The sequence below is a fragment of the Bombus huntii genome, chromosome 3, assembly GCF_024542735.1.
Source record: "Bombus huntii isolate Logan2020A chromosome 3, iyBomHunt1.1, whole genome shotgun sequence".
Classification (NCBI taxonomy): domain Eukaryota; kingdom Metazoa; phylum Arthropoda; class Insecta; order Hymenoptera; family Apidae; genus Bombus; species Bombus huntii.
Window position 1 is genome coordinate 9,543,358 of NC_066240.1, and position 20,572 is coordinate 9,563,929.

Here is a 20,572-nt window from a genome sequence, read left to right on the forward strand (position 1 = left end):
CTTAGAAGTGACGAGGAAAGTTAAGATCAGTTCCATTCTATTGAATAATTTGTACGGTTTCCCCACAATGAAATCGATGAATAAGTAATAGTCTTCAATTAGGTGGCATTTCATTGCCACCAGGAGTCGTTGAATAATACCAGCGATGAATAATGCTGTTCTTCGATTATTCATGTTTCCCATCCCTTCGAGAATTTTGTTCAACGTTTAATTGTCAATAAATAATTCGATCAATCTCGGCGTAGATTCCCGTTTTCTTTTAATTCAACGTTAATTCGTTGTCTTTCCATATTCTACTCTTAGATGATAAAACTCAGTTACTTATCATTTATTCGTTAATGGTTGAGGCTTGAAGTTATTTTTACTGAACAAAGCGTTCTAATGTACCTTGATATCTTATTTTAATTTAACTATAAAACAGTAGAAGAACCGTAAAAGAGTTGTTAAATGTATCACAGATAATATTCGATATATTAAACTTCTATCAAACATGTTGCTGATATACTTCGTGTGTTTCCATGAATATCTGCATATTTTATTTACATAAATATCATATGCTTTTTATATATTTAAAAACACCCGCAGTCTATTTAACAATTTAAAATTTAGAGTGCTCAATTTCCTTCCAAAAAGTATCTGCAAATTATTAAATAATCCTACATTTAACTAGTTTGATTCAAACGTAATAAGGCTATATTTACGAACGTTCTTCTAAAAGCAATTATTTTAGAAAGCAGTACACGGATGGAAATGTTTTCCCCGCTCCTTCGAGCAATATCGAATGTTTCGATGCTGTACAGCGTTTAAATAGTCGATCACAACTTTCTGAATATTTTCAATTCTATGAAAATAACGATCTTTAAGATGATTTTTAACCTTCGGGAATAAAAGGTTTGTGACACTATTATCATTTTTTTCGACTGTTAACAATTCGTTGACTGATAGTGAAGCGACAACTATTAATGAAATAATCAAATAATGAAATGTGGGTGTGTTCTTATGATGCAGCATTTTCATGACACGCGATCATTTATTTGGATCCTTTTGTACAATAATTTATCAGATAACAGTATTAGTAAATTGGAATGACCTTTCATGATTTTATAATTTTGTATCAAATAGAATACTGACATAACTTGTAATTTCATTTGTTTTTATTACCAAACTTGTTACTGTTAAGTAGATGATACAACTTTATTATTATTCAGCTTATTAATACTGGTAACTTGCAGCTTACGATTTGCAAAACTTCACTAATGATATTATTTCCTGCAAAGCGGCATAATTGCTATGATGTATTTTATATTATTCTTTATCAAGGAAACCAGTTCAGATCAGTTCAGAACGTAACTTGAATATATATCCCAATAAAATATGCAGATCATAATAATTCGTTTGTAACTTGTCTTGATTACCAATCTGAGTTACAAAGAAAGGAGTTTCGTACATTTTGGATCGGACCACGTACATACCAATTATCCACAAACGTTGGCTTCATCCTGCTGTCATAAGCAGTTCGTATAACACGCTGACAATAAGACCGGTTTCAGGCGAGGATACGCACATGATATACACTGAACATACACTTACAGCGTACTCCAATGCAAACGTTCACACGACGATTCTCGTGAGACGCAACATCACGATACTCATCTCGTGTATCTTGACAACGATACATTTCGTATGAAGGTGACAGACAAAACATTAAAACAAACGGCGACATTCGCACGGTACGCTCGCGATACACGTACCGCGATACGCGTATCTCTGTATGAAACCGGCGTAATACGCGTAGAAAACGACGCAGGGGTCATTTACCAGGCAACCAATCGCGATATTATTACGACGTGCTCGAAATTCCTATAAAAATGGAAGCAGTGCGGGCCGCTGTTCGCCGACATGGTTCAATTGATTTAAAGCGCAATCAAGGTCGGCCGGCCGTTTAAATTCAGCCTCTGGACGACATCCGCCACTCTAAATAAAGGCCTCGAATCGCGATTTACGGTAAATCAAGACGAGCCGCGTCATTGCATTACATAACTTAATTGCAGAACTGTAGCTGGCTTTCGGCGAAATTGCACACCGTCTACGTGCGTCTCTCTGACCGTGTATCAAACAGTGTCCATATTCACAAGCACTGCATGTACGTGTGTGTGTGTTTATCCAACGTCGCAACTGGAACGGGTTTTAGTAAAATTACCGTCATTGCTAATGGACCACGGGACGACGTTGGTTTCCTTTTCCTCGACATATCGATGTATCGAGGCTACATTAACTTTAATGAATCTATGTAAGAGTAACGATTTAAGTTCCTTGTATCTTTGATCGCGTGTCGAGTGGCGATTTGCAATTTTCAAACGTTCTTCCATTCTTTTCTGCCTTCGTTTAACTCCCATAATGGAAAGTGGTCGAGCGGGATCGGGATTGAGTCGAGATTGAATCGTTGATCGCTTTGCCAAGCGGATTAATGTATTTCATTAAGGAGAGCGGCCACGGAAATTTGTCCAGGCCACGATATAATTGCTTACGTAGATCATACGCGCCTCTGGTTTAGGAGTGGTTTATGCTGGATTTCTCTTTGGTAATTGAATTATCTTGATCATGTAAACTACGTTTCCTTAACCATCCTTACGTTTTCGTACATGGAATGCCAACATTCTGGCTTTTTTTGAACGTTTAAACGCGAGTTAAATTAAAACCACGGTGATTATATTCAGGATTTTCTCTGCATATTTCTTTCTCCTGTTTGGGACATCGTACGAAATGAGCATTTCTATAGTTTATGTCCTACAAGAGTAAGTAATGTAATTAACTCTGCCGTGAATTTTTATGTCTCAATCTCGCTATCATTTTAATAAAAAAAAGTGAATATTTCATAAAATTAGCCTATGTATACGATAAGGAATCCTGGATATTTCGATTGCTGAAAAAAAATCTAGGGTACAATAGGCAAATATTATTTTTATTATTTTCCATTTTTAGATCTTGAAGTTTCTCTTTAGTAGCTTTCATGTTCTTTTAACGGTACACGGAATTATTTCGAGTTATGCTACTTTTGAGATATAGTCGTATCACGGCACTTTGTTCGACTTCCTAATACGCTAATGATTAACATTCACATAACTTAGTAGTTGATTATCGTAAAATTAATAGAAAACAGGTGGATTGAAGATAATGTACATAATAAAAAATTAGATATTCCAATATTGTAATGAAGTTTAAGTAGATTAACATCTACCGCGAAATTACAAAAGTACACATTCTAATCAGTGTGACCTAATTTCTTAAAGACAGTCCCAGGATGTCTGGCACCCTCCATTAGTCGCGATGTTTCTATTAGAACAGTGGTTTTTCTTTCATTACTTAACTAGATTACTAGGAAGAAATATGGCTACTAGGCTTTTACCCAGAGTTGGAATTCTTAATCGGCTTTTAAACCGTACAGAGAGGGTGTAAGGCAAACGATTTCGTCTTAACTAAGAAAATTCAAAAAACCAGATCCGAAAGCAGACTCTCGTTAGTTTAATAAGCGTCTTCGAACTTCACTGGGACGATCAGTCTTCAAAACTTGATCTTTATTTTTCAAATTTGCATTTTTCGTGATATAAATCATAATACAATAAAAATCATACGTTTTCTTGTTTAATCCACATATGATGGAAATACTAAAATTAATATTTATTAGGAAATTAACCATTATTAAACATAATGTTTAAAGAAACGTGTAGTTTTAAGTGATAGTGCGTGTTACGATGGCAAAGTTACCAAAATTAATACTTATTTACAAAAGCACTTAACAAACAATTAAATTTCTTCAGTATAGAAGAAGTCCAATTCCCAATACAGTTTAGGAATAATAATCCAGCATAGCGGTACAAAAGAAATATCGACACGTTCTAAAAATAATATAGGTTGCTGGTACGACAATGATCCCTAAAGATCCGCAGGAAGAGCTAAAAGGGACACAAGAATTCTTTCCTCCCTTCGTTCCTTTGGGATAAAAACGAGTGACCGTATCTCGGAGAATCCCGTTGGCATCTTTTTCCTCGCAGGCTTTAACGTTTCACCAAATGAAACATTTGCTTCCAGATCTTATGTCGAACCCTTCTATCGATTCCTAACGTATTTATTATAAAAAGATGTATTATTTTGATTCGTAAAAACGAATGTAATAATACAAGGACACATGTTATCGTGCTTCCTAGTTATCTGAAGTTCTTCCGTAGAGAAGTATAGTTTGAACAACATTGATGAAAAATAATTGACAAAATAACTGATAAAAGAAATCGTTTCCCATAATTCAGAAAACGAGGCCTTCAACGAGACAATTTCACTCTACATTCTTTACTTATTTTCGTACGTAGAGTAGTTTCTAGCTAATCGTCGTATACATATATACTTGACAAGCTTTTAACCGTTTGTGTCCCAGGGGTTTTTGAAACAACAGGGTCGAAAAATCCGAAACAGCGCGATAGCGCTTGTTTCAATCGATTGCGAAAAAAAAAACAAGCGGCGTAATAGTGCTCGTCGTATTTGTTATTTTTATGAAATACATCTATATTATTATATATTCGTACTATTAGTTTCTATATATTTCAAATTTTGTTCAATAAAAATTATTGAGAAGATGACAATGAAATACAAAATACCGTCAGTCGTCCATAGCGTTCAAATGTACTGGGACTTTTCGACACAAGTCTAAACAGCGCGATCGCGCTGCTTGGAACTCAAACAATTAAACTCGATTTTCTCAAAAAACGAAGCGTCATATGAATCAATTTTATTCTATATGCCCGATTTCTATTTTCACGTGGAATCACCTTGTATCAAGTTGTACCGCCAGTTACCGGTTACTCTGCATAACGTGGCCGAGGAACAATTTAATTTAACCATCGGAAGGTAACGAAGTAGGCAAGCAGTAGACTATAGGTAGAAAAAATTCTCTCACATCGTTGTATATACAGAGAAAGGGAAAGTGCACCGTCGTTGAACTCTGACTTTTCCAACGAGTGCTTTTGTTTTGTTTCGTTGTTCGGCCATCAGCTGGGAAGTTCATGCTTCTTAAATACCACGACGAATACGCTCAAAGAATGGCAGACCGGCTACACTAAGTATTCGTAATTCCCAGTTCCCCTTCTACTCAGGGTTAAAAGCTTTTTTTAACGGTTCTTACACACCGCCACGCGAAATCGATAAACTCGTTATTGTCGCTTTATTTCCGAAGCCGGGATTACAGGCGCAGGTCTTGCTGCCGTAGAAGAGAAAAGAGGAAGGTGAAAAGCGTGGTAGAACGGATTATGGATATCGCTTCGTCGACGCAAAACGAATTTACGAGCGGCTCGTCTGCAGCGAAGCGATATCGGCGAGAATAGAGAAAGTTAGAGTGTAAAAAATTCGTATGGAGAATCAAAAATTCAGAGAGATACTTTTTGCAAGCAATCGTGATCGGTATTAGTTGCTAGCGATAGATACTATGTAGCATGGTTTTTGAACGACGAGCGAAAAATTAATCATGCCAGGTGTCATCCATTATTCCGCGCCGTGATCTCGTCACGGTGATGAAATATTGTTTGCGGTGAAAAAAACGCCTGGGACAATTTAATCGGGCGACTACTTCTGCGCACAAAGAAACAATAAAGAGAGAATGAAAGAGATATATACCGTGCAAACACGTTGATCGATAGGCGATCGACGGAGAAAAAGTTCGTCACTCTGTCTTTCCTCTCCTTTTTCTACTTTCCTTCCCTTCGTTGACATGTTCTCGGCGTGATTTATTGCTGGACGTACGGTGTTTGTTGGTGTAGGTACATATTTGATTGATTGACTTCGAAGATGTCGTTTTCCTAATTATGACTAAACCGTGGATGTTTATATACGTTCAGATTTTGATAAACGTAACTGATGAAATGAAAGGAAAAAAGAAATGCATTTCACTTGCTAATTATTATGATAATTGCTTTTTGAATGTTTCTGTATATCACGTACAATCTACATTTTTAATGCATAGACATCACCGAAATTGTAGATATACAGGTAGACATACGAAATTTAATAACAGTACCTTTACATCGAACAGATTGAAATTACAAATAATCAATATTCCAGATAAATATAAATAAAACAAGAAATATCAGACATTTTTAACCACAATACGTAGCAAAAATTCTAGCCAACTCGTTTCGTTACAGTTTACGACGAAGCAAAACCAAGCTCTTAGCTCTGGCACTCGTAAATTTTTTTTAAATCGCAGCTAAAATTTTAAGATCCTCGCTCCAACTTGTATTTACTTTTATTGCCCCTCGTCGCGTACAATCTTCAAGTTCCTTCAAACATCTGCATTTCTCCGCTTCATTAAACAAAAACGAACATTCGCGAAGGAAAGTGTACTCAGACGGACAAGGAGATCAACGACAATAATTACACGTATTGTTTCAAAATTTTATTACACTATTTATCGCATCGCATTTGTACGAAATTGTTCCTTTTTCAAATTGAGCCATGTCAGAAGTTGCTCGTACGCCACGAGATCTTTTATTATTTTCCGAGTGAAAAAGTGACAAAAATGTCAGTTCGAGGGTTTTTGATTGAGTTACATTTGGAAGCGAACGCACGAAGTGGCGCTTGTCATCGAAAGATAATTTCTCGGGCGTACAAATAACAATTTCAACGGTGTAAATTTTTCATCGTCTGTCGAACGCCCGACCACACATGTTAAAAGCGATTCATGTTAATCCGTGGGATCTTCTGAACCGGCCAGTTACATGCACGTATATGCGATAGAAAACGCGCGTTCGAAACAGACACGAAACAGAGGAAGAAACGATGAAAGGCAATTTTTGTTCAAATCACGCAATTTTCCGTTTCACCATTACTACGATAAAAAATATCGGAGACAAAACTGTTTTTATGTATCGAGAGGAAACAGCATGGACATCGCGAAACGCAAATCGCTTCAGTTTTTATCGATCTATCGCAACCTCTTCATTTTCGTTAAAAAAACCATACTTTTGTAAACTTCTTTATAATTTCATATATGTAATTAGTAGATAAATATTTTTCTTACTTTTCATACTGTCACATCTTTTTCTATAAATTGTTTCATTGTAAAATAATGAGATTTACCAGTGTGCGAAATTTCATCTATCATATTAGGAATAGTTCGAAAATCTTGTACTTCCCTTGTTCATATTTAATTCAAATTAAGATATTTAAAAATAAAACGAAGACAGGAAAAAATTAAGAAAATTAAAATGTCTACCAGACACGATAATTTTCCCACTGGCAAAAAATGTCAACCAGTTGTAGCCACGGACTTCCTTTTGTCTCGGTTTCGTTTTCAAAGGGTTGTCGCGCTTTTTTCCCAAGTTCTTCGCTTATTTTGCACCGTTTCCGTACAGCATTCTACATGGCTAAAAAACAACAGACCCCGACTATTCCACCGTTGCAAGTGTTCCACCAAAGACGCAATGTAAGCTCTTTAAACGGACTTCGAAATTAGTTAATTAACTCCATTAAACATTCCCGCGTTTTTCTTTCTTTCGTTGTTATTTTTTAAATGCGTGCCAGGGCTAGGAACACTAGCTAGGTTATCAGATTTTATCATTCTAACTTCTAAGTATTCAATTAACTAATTGCTCGGCCACTCAGTCGGATTATTTTCAAACCTAAACACACAATCATCTCTATAAAATCGTATTCTGTAACAATCGAAAGAAACAAAATAAAATTCGAAATGACCTGTAGTATCTTATTGATAGCGATATGAAATTCTTTATGACTTCACGTACAAAATAATGTTGGTAGTGTACTGTCTAGGAGAGTGACTTACTTAAAGATTTTAAGGATAATGTTAGGAATTCAAAATAATACTTTTTTAACCCTTTTCTTTAGTAATAAACAATATTTTATTAAACACCATCAAAATTCAAGGATTATTATACAAGAATTATAAGAAATGAATTATTAAAATTGGATCATAAAAGAAAAAGATTCGTACATTATAAATTACAATATAAATTGTTCAGTAATTAATAACTCCCTACTTCTTATTATCTCGATCCATTAAAGAGTAACCAGAGAAATTAACACGCGGAACAAAGCATTATTGAAACTAATCATTATTTTAACAAAACAATCTCATCTTATTAGTAATTTCCACTTTATCTTTATTTTTAATAAAGCAGTAAGCTTACTACTAAGCATTAGGGGTGGTTTAAACAGTTCACTTTAAACAAGACAAGACAAACGATGCTTAAAGTACGGTTCCTTAAACAGGGCCGATAATCCTCTGAAACTTGCCAGCGACAATCGTGCGTCAAACATCGTCAAGTTCTAAACACGGTATTCCAAAGGTGCTTAAGAGCAGCGTCGTCCCTCGATGCGCAACGGTCATGTCTTCGAGAAACTTCTGTCCCTATCCCTCGAACCCCTAGAGAGCTCGCGAAATTTCCTGAAAATTTCGTCAAAGGAGGAAATAACTCGACCAGTTAACTCGTCGTAGCCTGCAGCCGTGCGTTCACGAGGGAATCACCAGTGACATTTCAGAGGGCGAACCATCCCGAAGACCGAGAAAACGAAGACGAGGAAAAGGACGGTGCCACTCTGGGTTTCCCGCCGTCTCGTCAGGTGTGTGAAATCTCTGCGAGCGATCGCGAGGCGCGGACGCGCGCGTTATATCGTGCGGGTCGATAAAATTCTAAAATATTAACGAGTATCGGCGCGGTCGCGGGACACGTTCCACGCGAATCGAACAGTGGAATCGTGTGCACGGCTGGCATTGAGAGCCAGCGCGATAACGGAGAAGAAAAGAAGGAGAGGTGAACGCGGAGAACGGATCGATATCGCCCGGTGTCGAGAACGATTCGCGACGCCGGACCGCAGTTAGGGAGCCGGATGAAAGTTGAAGCAGGACGAGACGATCGAAAAGTACCACCATTGAGGAGGTAAAGAATCGCGTACTTCGAGCGGAAATCGAAGATTGCCGCTCTTCATCAACCGCGACAACCACCAAGTGATTCCAGCCCATTGGCCTAACATTACTGTGGAGTTGTAAAGAGGCGATAGATACATGATGAATAACGTGGTGAATATTCGCGCGCTTTTAAAGGGGACGTGAATAATCCGTGGTTCGTCTAAGATTCAAGAGGATAACGAAAGTTCCTCTGAGATTCGATGAACCAGCCGTCTTTCCAGCGTTCGTAATCGACGTGTCCCGTTCGATCGAGCGATGAACGGTGAAAACACAGGCTTAAACATGAGTGAAACAGTGAATCCTGCTGACAAACGATTACAGGCCGCGATGCAACCAACGGAACGCGGTACGTTTAGTGAAGTGCATCCTGGCAAACAAACAGAGTTACCGCGTTACAGTGCCAGCGACATCCCGGCCTCGGCGGACCTGACTTGAGGAGCCAGGCGAACAAACGTAGATGTCACTGAGAAGGTCAGTATTAGGAAAGTCGAAGAATTTTTGATGAGAGGTTGCATGGATAATTATCCGTTTTATAGACAATGGGAATCGTGTTCTTTAGCAATTAAAGTCACACGCATGGACGATTTAAAAATATGTTTGTATTTCTGGAACGTACTGTTATACAGAGAAGATTATGTCTTATTAAGACTCGATTCAATTCTAATTGTAAATTAATATTTAACTAGCGCTAAAAATGTTTCCAACTTATTTATTTATTTAACAAATCTACTTCACAGATTGAAAATGCGGATTCTAGAATGTAGAACGATGTTCACCGCGTTTTTTTTCACATTTAGATGCAGGTTTACCCTCACAAATATAGAAGATCGCTACAAATGTAAATGTTCCCGCGTGCAGCTTGCACGTTTCGTTTATTAGTCGCAATTTGTCCTTTTTCCCTCAACGTTTACTGGAAGAATGTAGGTCAGAGAGGAAGAAAGTCCTAGAGAACAGACGCCAAGGGCTTGATTTGTGGCCTCTGTTTGTCGCCAGATTTTGAAACTGGGTGACGAAGGGAAGAATCTTGAAGATTCTGGAAACTGTATGGTACTTGTTCTTGCAACTTGATGTTTAGTTTGAATTACGAACCAAAAAGCGAAGATCGCTTCGGTTTCACGGAGTTACATTATCCTCGTCCGTTCGTATCTTATACGGATATTAATCTCGTAGAATGAAATGAACTTTATTTGTACCTTTCGTTGGTTTTCAGAAGTCGAAACGTAGGTGGATAGAATGGGGCAGATAAATAAACAAGACGAAGAGAATAAATTCGTAATTGACAATGTTGTTTTCACTTCTGAGAATAGCTGACGCCTGCTTTGTCTTCATACCGAGATTTATTTTCCACGTAGGCGTTTTATGTCGGATAATAGTACTTATGTAATAAGAATCTATGTAACAGGCAAATACGAAGGACTGGTAGAATCTGTCTGCACTCGATGTTATGAAAGATCCCATAAGTCAAATTTAGAGCTAATTTATTTCAAATTCTATTACTTCTATTTAGATTAGAAAATTGTACAGCAGTTAACATATTGAAACTCTGGTAAAGTATTTACACAATTCCTTCTGTGTACGTATTCGTCGGATCGTTACATCTACGAATGTAAACCGCTAAACGAATTAATTATGCCTCTAGGAATCTAAATCAATTATACAGATCTTGAGTTAAATAACCAGACCAGCAGAGTTAATACTAACAGTTATTCAATTCTGGAATCCCTGCCTATCACTTCACAAAATCTGTAAAAAAGAAATTCTTGGTTTCTTCCATATCATTAATCTTCTATTGTTTCAAACTTTCTATTCATTCTCCATTAACGACTCGACGTAACACCGGGATGATGTTGATTACCGCGTGGCAAATATTTGTCCGCCCTTCGTGCTTAGCTTCTTAAGAATTCTGTGAAGGGAACGAATAATGAAACACATTCCAGAATTCGTCGAGTGAAAAATTAGAAAATGAAACGCGTCGGAAAATAAATGTTATGGAATTACATTGAAGGTCTCTGAAGGTAGGGATCGGGGTTCGGGTAATTAAATATTGGGGCGAATACTGAGCAATTAACGAGATCTTTTTATACCAATTCGAAGGAGTAAGTAAAAAGTTGAAATAATTAACCTGGTGATAGTGTGATGAATTATGACATGTCTCAACGTTCCTAAAACTTCTATCTTCATTTTAAATGTACTTTCAACATCCTTAACGGATGTTTATTTTTGTAAAGTTAAAGTTATAGAAGCAAATTTAGTTGATGATGAAATGTATTTGGAAAGAATGAATAATAATGTTATTATGAAGTTTAAATTCTTTTATCGATGAAATTAAATTATTTATGAAACTTTATTCTTTCTTATTAGTAGTATAAGTAGCTTTATGTTTATTCTCATAGAAAACTTTCTGTTAAGTATTATTTAAAAGAAGCCACTTTCACGATCTCATATTATATCAAAAAGTTATACCCAAGAGTTTATTAAATTTTCCAAAAGATTGATTGGGATTTATGTGTAATAGCTATTGAGATCATGTTGCATTTATTTCAACACCTGGTTGTTGAATAAGAAACAAAAAGCCAGACACCAATATTCGTCGTTCGTATTTAGTTCAATGGAAGGGAACAATTCTTAAAGAGATATTCGCGTGACGCCAGGGGGAAATTGCAGCGAATCCCGGTTCCCCCGAGTTTTCATCTATTTACGAAACTCAAAAAGGATTTCATTAAAAAGGATCCAGTGTCCATGGGAGAAAGAAGCGACATTCGAAATTGCCAGTGCCTGTACATTTCTCCGTTTTCTCTGGGACGCTGTTTACCAAACTTTTCCACTTTCCATTCCAGCTGTCCCGCGTTTTCTCTAAAAAAAAAACTCGATGATTCCGAAACTCTTAGTTTCGGTGCACTCAGTAATTTTTCAAACTTCCTTATTAGGGAAATCTGACGAAGATAAAAATGAATAAATCTCAGAGGCAAAAATTTATGTAGAATGGTACGAAAGTTTAGGAATAAGAATAATGCAAATTTTCGTTGAAAACAGTTCGACGAGATTCGGGAGTCGAGCTACTCTATAAGAAATTTCGGTTTCCAGGAAGATCATTTTAAATTCCGCTGAGTACACGTGCACTCTAAATATCGATTTTGCAACGTGAACGGACTAACTGGCTCTTCTTATTTCTTTCGATAAGTAACTCCGATCATTAATTCGTTAATATCCATACATCGCTATCGCAAATCGACCAAAGTGTATCCAAATACTTCCAAACTTTAATATACAACTTCGCGAATCATCATCTATGCACGTTGACTAAACCTAGAGAATTCTCAATGAAATAACGAATCGAATGAAAACCAATTATCATTCATCAAAAAAATCATATGAATTAAATGAAACAAATCGCAAAAATATAACTAGCTTAGTTATTAATATAATAATTTTGGTTAGTAATAATTGAAAATCAACATTGCTACTATAACACAAATCACGTCTGACCAATACTATCCTTCCCGATTTATCAACTACATCCACTACACCTACAAATCCATCAGTAAAATAACAAATCGAACGAAGACCGATTATCATTCAGCTATCAAAAAAAAATTACTCCCGCATCAATCAAATCGATTGAGTTATTTGGCGCGTTCGTCATATCTCTTTCTTTCTCTACTTTTGCTCGTTGGTCCAAGTGACAATCAAGCAGATCATTCGGAATTTTCTCCACGTTCCGCTCAACTGCGGCCGAGAGTAGACGAATTGGCTCGCAAGCAGAACGAAGAGCAATCGTTCGCGGTGCCAAAGGTTTTTGGTAATTTGCGTCGGCGTCCTACGAATGCGGCGTCCTAAGATCCCAAGTCTAGGCACGTCCGTAGCCTCGGTTAGGCTTCGCGAAACGAAGGAAGTTTCGCGCGAGCCAGTCGAGCGCAAGGCAACTGGGACGTTTTATCATTTCGCTGCGACACCGGTGCTCAAGATGCGAAAGAGGTCGCGGAAACAATGACCGCGCTTATCAGCCAGCATCTCGCTGACGATAGTTAGGGAGAAGTTCGGTAGCTTCCTTTTCCCTCTTTCTTTCCTCTCTGCGACCCTTCGCTGTAGGGAAAAGTCTCATCATCATCAAAAATTGTAATAAAGACGATCGGAGATTTCCGGATAGTCGATTCATGGCGAAAAGGATAGGGAATTGATTGACGATGGAATTCGATTTGACATGGAGGTGAGTTATATTTTGTATAAGAAAAAATTATTTGTTCGGCGAGGTCTTCGTTGATACACTCCTCATTCAGAAGTATTGGGACATTTATAAAATTCGAAAGCTTAAGTAGATTCGGAAAATTATTATTAAAATATTAAGAACAGCTATTTCATTTGAAACGTTAGACTATGAACGACTGATGTATTCAATATTATAACAACTTTATTAATTTGATGGAATAAAATAAATTCTCTGCTTGCCTATGTATATCTGTTGCTTCTTTTAATCACTATCTTCATCAATTTTATTGCTCATATTATGATTTTATTTCAGTTATTTGGCTTCATGTATGCTGTAGACCACTTATAAAACTTTTTAATTTTTGGAATGTTCTACCTGATTCATCTGCGATTCTCTTTATAGAATTTAGATTAAAGAAACTGTCAACGCATGCTTGCGTATAAAATTCTGATCTATTAATTATTTCTTTGATACTGGTGTCCTAATACTTATTTACAGTTATCCTATGTATTTATTTAGTATACGTCGAACCATAGTGATTTCATTAGTCTTCAGATTCTCATTTTATCGCGAGCCAAAGTTTAAGGAGATAAAGGCTCTTGGAATCCCTGGATATTTCCACGACGTTAATATTGAGAATTTTCTCGTGTCTATATCGTACTCAAAGGTAATACTTCATCGAGCACTTCGAAGAATTAGAAAGGGGCTGTCCCAAAACTTTCTTATGAGAAAACTTTCGACCGTGCAGTTGAGGCACGTAGGAGATCGCGTCACTCTCCTAGATGTTTGTCGACAACAATTAATACTCTTAAAAATTGGAAATCACATACAAATGAAAAGATTCTCAGCTCTAGTACGACATACAAACGTAAAAATATCTATCGGAGAAGGGGAAGATTTATAAAATCGCTACAAAGTAATTGTATCTCAGTAAACTAACACAAACAAATAAATAAATATTATCTGAATAAGAAATAATAACTATTGCCTTCAGTCATTAATTTTCTCCTACTTTGTCCTAAAAACTTATCTGTAAATATCAACGTATCTGCCTGCTTTCAACTTGTTAATCTGGATAACGTCAAAGTAGCTTCGGGATTGCTCGGTCAACTCGAGAAACTATCCCCTTGAAACGGCAGAGAACGAGCAAAACGAAGAGTGAGGGACGTAGAAAGTGCAATTAAGAGTGTGATCCTCTAGCCGGCGAGCAAGAGTCCGTGGTAAATCGAGGACATCTATGGAGCATAATTCGCCGGCGAACACGTGATGAGAGCCACTTGTCGGTGCAGCAACGACTGCAGACATCGTTGGCCGTGATAGAGGCAACGAGCTGAAGAGAGAAGATAAAAAAAAAGGCGCGCACAGGCTCACGTTTATCTTCTTATTTACTTTTTTCCCGGGGCCGATTTGCTTTCGAGGCTAACGGATTTCATTCGTATGCAGATTAGAGGCCCCGTGCTGGTACTCGCACAATATCCGCGCACAATGGCTATGCCGGGACTGGTCTTTGCCGATTGTGCGGCACGCCACCTCGTCTGGAAAAAGTTGGCGCCGGAAAAACGGCCACAAATGGTAATTCCTATTCCCATGCTGGTGTGTGCACACGCGAGAGAAGAGATTCGCATCCCCTGAAGCCAGAAAGCTCTGGGACAAGCCGCGGATTATTTCGCGCGCGTGCAACACTACCTTCTTTTCAGTGTGCGCGTCACCGTAATGCGTAATGTGTTGAGCAGAGTCTGCTATTGACAAGGAAAGGAAGGGAGTGAGGTAATTTTCAAGAAGATTTTTGGTGCTGGTGGTACATTGAGAGTGATACAGGAATTGTGAGCTGCAGACATAGTGGCGGACAAGAGAAAGTTTAAAATTTGTGCTAGATATTAGTATATTAATAGTAACTTTGTTATACTAAACATTTTTCACCATGTTGATAACACATATATTATATCTATCTATAATTTGGTTGTTCTTGTCAATTATAGTTCTGTCTTCTAAAATCGTGGCATTCTTTTGTACTGCTCATCCTTTAAACTTTCTTTTCTCTGTCTTTGCAGTGGCTCACGAAGATATTTAGACATTTAACATACAGCTCGTGTTTAAATATATCTACATCAGGAGACTTGTAAAAAATTTAGATTAGATTAAAAAATGGGAAATCATTGAGTGATTATAAACAATCTTTAAGAATCATTATTTTGAAACAGCAGACTATAAAGGTCACATATATTGAGCATTGTAAGAATAATCCTATCAATTTCATACAACAGAGGATAATTTCTTCTTTATAAAATCATACTATGACACGAACAAAAAAAAAATCATTTCTAACACAAATGATTTGTTCTATTTACATACGGAGTTTCAGAATTTGTTTAATTCCGGCGATCTTGAACTACTCTCTTCATTTACATCTCTTTCCTACTATTTAAACGTTCTTCATTTACATATCCCTGGTGCAAACACACTTGAATCGCTCAACAAAAATTCACCAGTCACTTGTACGATATGATATATTGGAGTTGAAATAAACAATAACTCATTAAAATAAGAGCGTTGCGGGTGAAATTGACAATGAAATATCTCCGTTTGTTTCGGCCCCGCTTGTACTTCTTAAAAATAATAATTTATACGAATGCATATTTCGGTTTTAATTTAATGAATCCATACTCACGCAGTGGGTGTAATTAAGGATTGTTAATATGTACAAATTCTCTTTGTAAGCAGTTACTCATTTTATAAGACCTAATTGTCAAGGTTGAATTTAATAGAGGCGTAACGTGTTTTTTTAACACGATTTTATCCAGCTCTTTTGTCGTTGGTATTAAGGAGCGATGAGTGTACGAATGGGTCTTCCTGTTTAATGAGAAGAAATGGTTGGAAGTTAATGGTAAGAAAGAAAAAATTAAGGAGTTAATAAGGAGAGAAAGTTCGCGTTAATCATAACGAAATAGCTCTCCTCTGCACGCAATTCTTTGTTTTTCTTCTTCGCTATGTAATAGAAACTGATACTTTTTCATGTGCAATGATATATCGCCATTATTCAAAGCGATATTAAAAATTAGAAATGATGACTGTCATTGTAACGCTGGAATCCGAATAATCTATGCTTCGCAAAATATTTATCAATGCAGTATTGTAAACTATATTATTAACTTTGCTGAATGATAAAAATAATGCTATGTAAAGAAGGAATAAACGAGATGATTCTATGTAGTTTCTATAATAATCTTTCTGTGCACAGTTTAGAAATAATGTTCAGACATTTTTCATTTTAATCATCGTAGGAGAAATAATAGAATAATTTTTAGTAATTTTGTAATTTCTTTAAGAGTCTTCTCGTCACAGTCATTGATTGCTAATATTGAAAAATTAGAATTGAAAGTTCCGGTGTAAGTTATTAATTTCTAAAAAGCACTTCGATCTTCCATAAAAAAGAAATTAAAGAACAAAGTCTAGAACAGTAGTTAGGAACAAAAATATTTCTATTTTTATTCTCGCAACTTCTCTTAGAAAAGTTTCCCCTTACTCGTGTCGTTAAGGTTCAGTTCTCACTGCAAGTTTCTTGCTTCCCGCTCGTTACACCACTCACGGGTGGGGCTATGAAATTTAATTAATGTAGAAACGACAGAGCACGCTTTGGAAAGTGTTATCTCGAAACAGGAAAACGAGGAGCGAACTCAGAATATGCCTGATAAAGTTTACTCCCGACGAAAGAGAGATTGCTCGTCTTATCAAGACTACTGTTGCAAACAATCGACTGGCACAGTCACAAGATTACTATACTAATTAAATTTCTTCCTTTGTAGCCGAGTTACGCGTACAAGGATTACCGGCGCTCTTTTCTGCAGGAAGCAACTCGCGAAACTTCGAATCGAACCCCTTCGATGCTCCTCCCTTTAATTTCACAACGAACAAGGCAGTTTCACTTCGCTTTCGAAACAGGAACTTTCTTCGTGCCTTTATATATAATTATTTTTCCTGGTTATTTGATCTTATTTCTAGCTTTCTTAAGTTTGATTAATTATAATCCCCTGAACTATTTCTTTTACCTTTAATTATTTCGTATTTTATTTAAGAAATGGAAAGTTGGAAAAGTGTATAAAAACTGTATAAAAGTGTATATAAACTGAAAAGGATTGAAGACGAAGTTTCGTATATACGTATATTGTCTTCTTGCTTGTATCATTAGTTACTGAATATTCTGTAAAAACATATAAATTATATTTGTTAACCTCTGGCATCTTCTCAAGACAAGAAAACAAAGGTTTGTAAAGAAAAATTTCATTTTATATTTTGTTTGATATATACCACCAGTTATTAGACGTCCTATGGGAACCTATAATTATATACTTACCTTACGCTCTCCATATTATATTTAACGAGATTCTGCTCACAAGCAGACGAGGCAGAAATACCAGTAAAAGTTTCAAGTTGCAAAATTCAGTCCCATATTTTAACGAAATCCGCGCTAGGGAATAATTCCTGGAACTTTATTTTCTGTAACTTTATCCAGAAACCAGCGTAGAAAAAAATAACGCCATCAAATGGATAAATTTCGAAGTTAAAATTCTTGAAGCTTTTTATTACGAACGATGTTACAATTATAACAACAAATGGACAAAGACAACCGAATCCATCGAAGGTGAATCCATGTTCGAGTTCTACGAGGTTCAGTTTCTCACTCTACTTACTTTGAAAGTCGCAGAAGACAAAAGCCAGTCAAAAATCTACTCCAAGGGCTTAGCAGGAAAAGTAGTAGCCACTCCTTTACAAAGACACCCTTTGTATTTTACCACAGTCTTCTTTCTTGGACCCTTGTCCTCTATTTGAACGACAAACACTCCGTCTGTGGGATCTGACGAGAGGTCCGCGCTAGTTCTAATGAAACTTCATACGTTGACATAGAATTGGAAAAACCATTTTCATGCGTGTTGGACATAAAAATCACATTTTATATGGTGGTATATAAAATAACGATATGATAAAGAATTAGTAATTATGTTCTTCGCGCAATGAAATTGAGGATATAAAATTGAGATAAGAAAATGAATAAATAACAGCAGTGAAAAATATTCGAATTTCTATGAAATAACACATTCTGTTCAATTACATTAAGTGTCATGATATTTATGACTGGCAGTTTGCACATACAGTTTGCTAGTAGATTCTTCCAGTGAAGATTCCTAATAAACCCATGCCTTAAGCACGAGAACAGCAGATGTTAGATCAAAGTATCTCTGTCGTATCTATACGAGTGAGATCATCAGGCGAGAGCCTGTGAGAATTCTATATTAACGTGGTTTCATGTGATGTCATACGTAGGATATCCGTCATACTTGGTAAGATGAATGTGCGAATGTACGTACGTAAAGTACCCTTAATCAAGTAATTTCTCTTAGGGAGTGTTCTATAGCTTTATCGAATGTTCCGTCATTCCTATCATAGCTATTTGCTATGTTCTCAAAAACTTCTCTACAAATATTCTTTAATTAAGTAAAAGATGGTACCTGTTCAGAAATTTCTTTTGAAAACACTCGTGTTTGCTTTTTCAGTTTATGAAGTATAGTCCATAACTTGTTTCAGTGAAAATAGAGTGTTAAAGCGAAAAATCGAATGCTCGATGTTTGATCATTTTGACGACCGCGGGGAACTCCAAGCAACAGCCTGACGAATCCCTCGGGCTATCTTGAGTTTAATTGGCCGCGGCTAGTTATTAAGACGATTTCCTGGTTTCGCGGATTACCTCGCCCCTGCAGCGCTGAATAAACTTAATTAACCAGCAGGCGGTTTGCTTGCCTGTTCGAGAAGAACTGTCTGATCAAATAATCTTTTCCAAGAACGGGATGGAAAAATCTCAAGGAAGGAACCGTCGATCTCGATGTATTTGTAGGTTTGATAATATCTATCGTGAGGTATTTACAATTTTGCTAGAACTTTCTCATTCTTACACCTATGGTGTAAGTAAACCATACACTACAGAGAATTTTTCAATTCTTAAACTGAACTTTTTAGATTTTTGTAAATCTGAAAGTAATAGAATTAGTTACCTTTATTTCAAAACAATGTGTAAAATTGTGAAGAAATTACGTATGAGTAACATTGTGTTTGAGAGGACAACATTTCATGACGCAAGATTGGTTGATCAAAACGAATCTGTACTACTTACAATTATATTTTAAATCCTGCAGGAAATCTATTATAAGAGAAAGCTATACAGGAAACTTGTCTAATATCGCTGATGTAATAGTAATTACTATCAATGTATAATCATAATCATTAATTAAATCTTTAACAAAATAGTTGTTCACGTGGTAATTAACGATTAACGATAAGTGGAAATTTAATAAGCAGTATTAGTTGCTCAAGTTTATACTTGCACTAGCCTCATTAACCTGTCTACAACGAATAGAAAATATAGTTATAGAAAGTACGATTAAACTACGAAGCGAAGAAACAATTTTCTTGAAACAATAAGCAATAAACAGAATAATTTTCTCCGAATCAATCGTAATAAAGTATGACAATTCTGCTCTTACTAAAGTAGTTACTTGTTAAGTAATAAGTTATCAAGACTTTAGAGAGAGAATGAAGTTTACAGCAGCAGTTGAAGTGGCGCGATAAATCCAGTTACAGTAAAGCTGCATTTACTTAGAAAGCGAAAGCACTAAGATTGCGAAACGATCGTTGTGCTGAGCTATTGACGTCCGTTGTGTAATTTAAGAATGGGACAGTAGAAGGGTCGAGGAAATTGAATAAATTCGACAAGGATTGAGATAACCGGAGAAACATTCCCAGTCGGAGTTTCCGGTTGGAATTTCAATGGCGCCCGATACCGATCAGGCGAAAGTATTTCATGGAAATGGAGAGCAATGAGGAGTAAACGAAATATCGATAGGACAAACGCGATAGACGGTAAAATCTGTCTGGGTATTGTATCCAATTTTCTTTGCTGTTCGAATTCAAAGGAACGAGTTACGATATCCATCGCCTCCATCTCTTTTAATTGAGTTTTTAATTGACGGGCTTTTTTTCTATTTTTTGAACACGAATGATCGTATGTGCATCATAAATAATACACACAAATATATCTACGTATAACGTATTTAGTGGAAAATTGAATCGATGCCATTTGGTAGAGAAAAATAGAAAAACTTGGTCAACAATTTTTCAATTTTAGAGAATGAATATTTACAATCTTTTTATCTATCAATGACTAATTGTTCGATAAAGCAGCTTAGATTTTACCGATAAAGCGGATAAAAAATTGCTTTTCTACTAAATGAAAAAGTGAGGTAAGAAGTAAATGTTTTCTCTACTTTCGTCTTCATTTTTCATTTCGTCTTATTTGCAAGTATGTCGCCGTATTCTGTCCCGGTAGGGAAGAAGCTCCGGAATAA

General features: G+C 36.4%; 1 protein-coding gene across 6 annotated transcripts in view; it reads left to right on the top strand.

Annotated features, from left to right (window-relative positions):
• The window catches only part of LOC126863720 (small conductance calcium-activated potassium channel protein), a 235,982-nt gene that overhangs the window by 125,299 nt on the left and 90,111 nt on the right, over positions 1-20,572 (top strand). The window contains exon 2 of one of the 6 annotated variants that reach the window (XM_050614158.1): positions 8,501-9,442. The exons of 3 other annotated variants lie outside the window; for them this stretch is intronic. The gene's annotated coding sequence lies outside the window, so the exon portion shown is untranslated. The remainder of the gene's footprint in view (positions 1-8,500; positions 9,443-20,572) is intronic. 2 more of the 6 variants (XM_050614159.1, XM_050614160.1) reach the window with 2 other exon arrangements.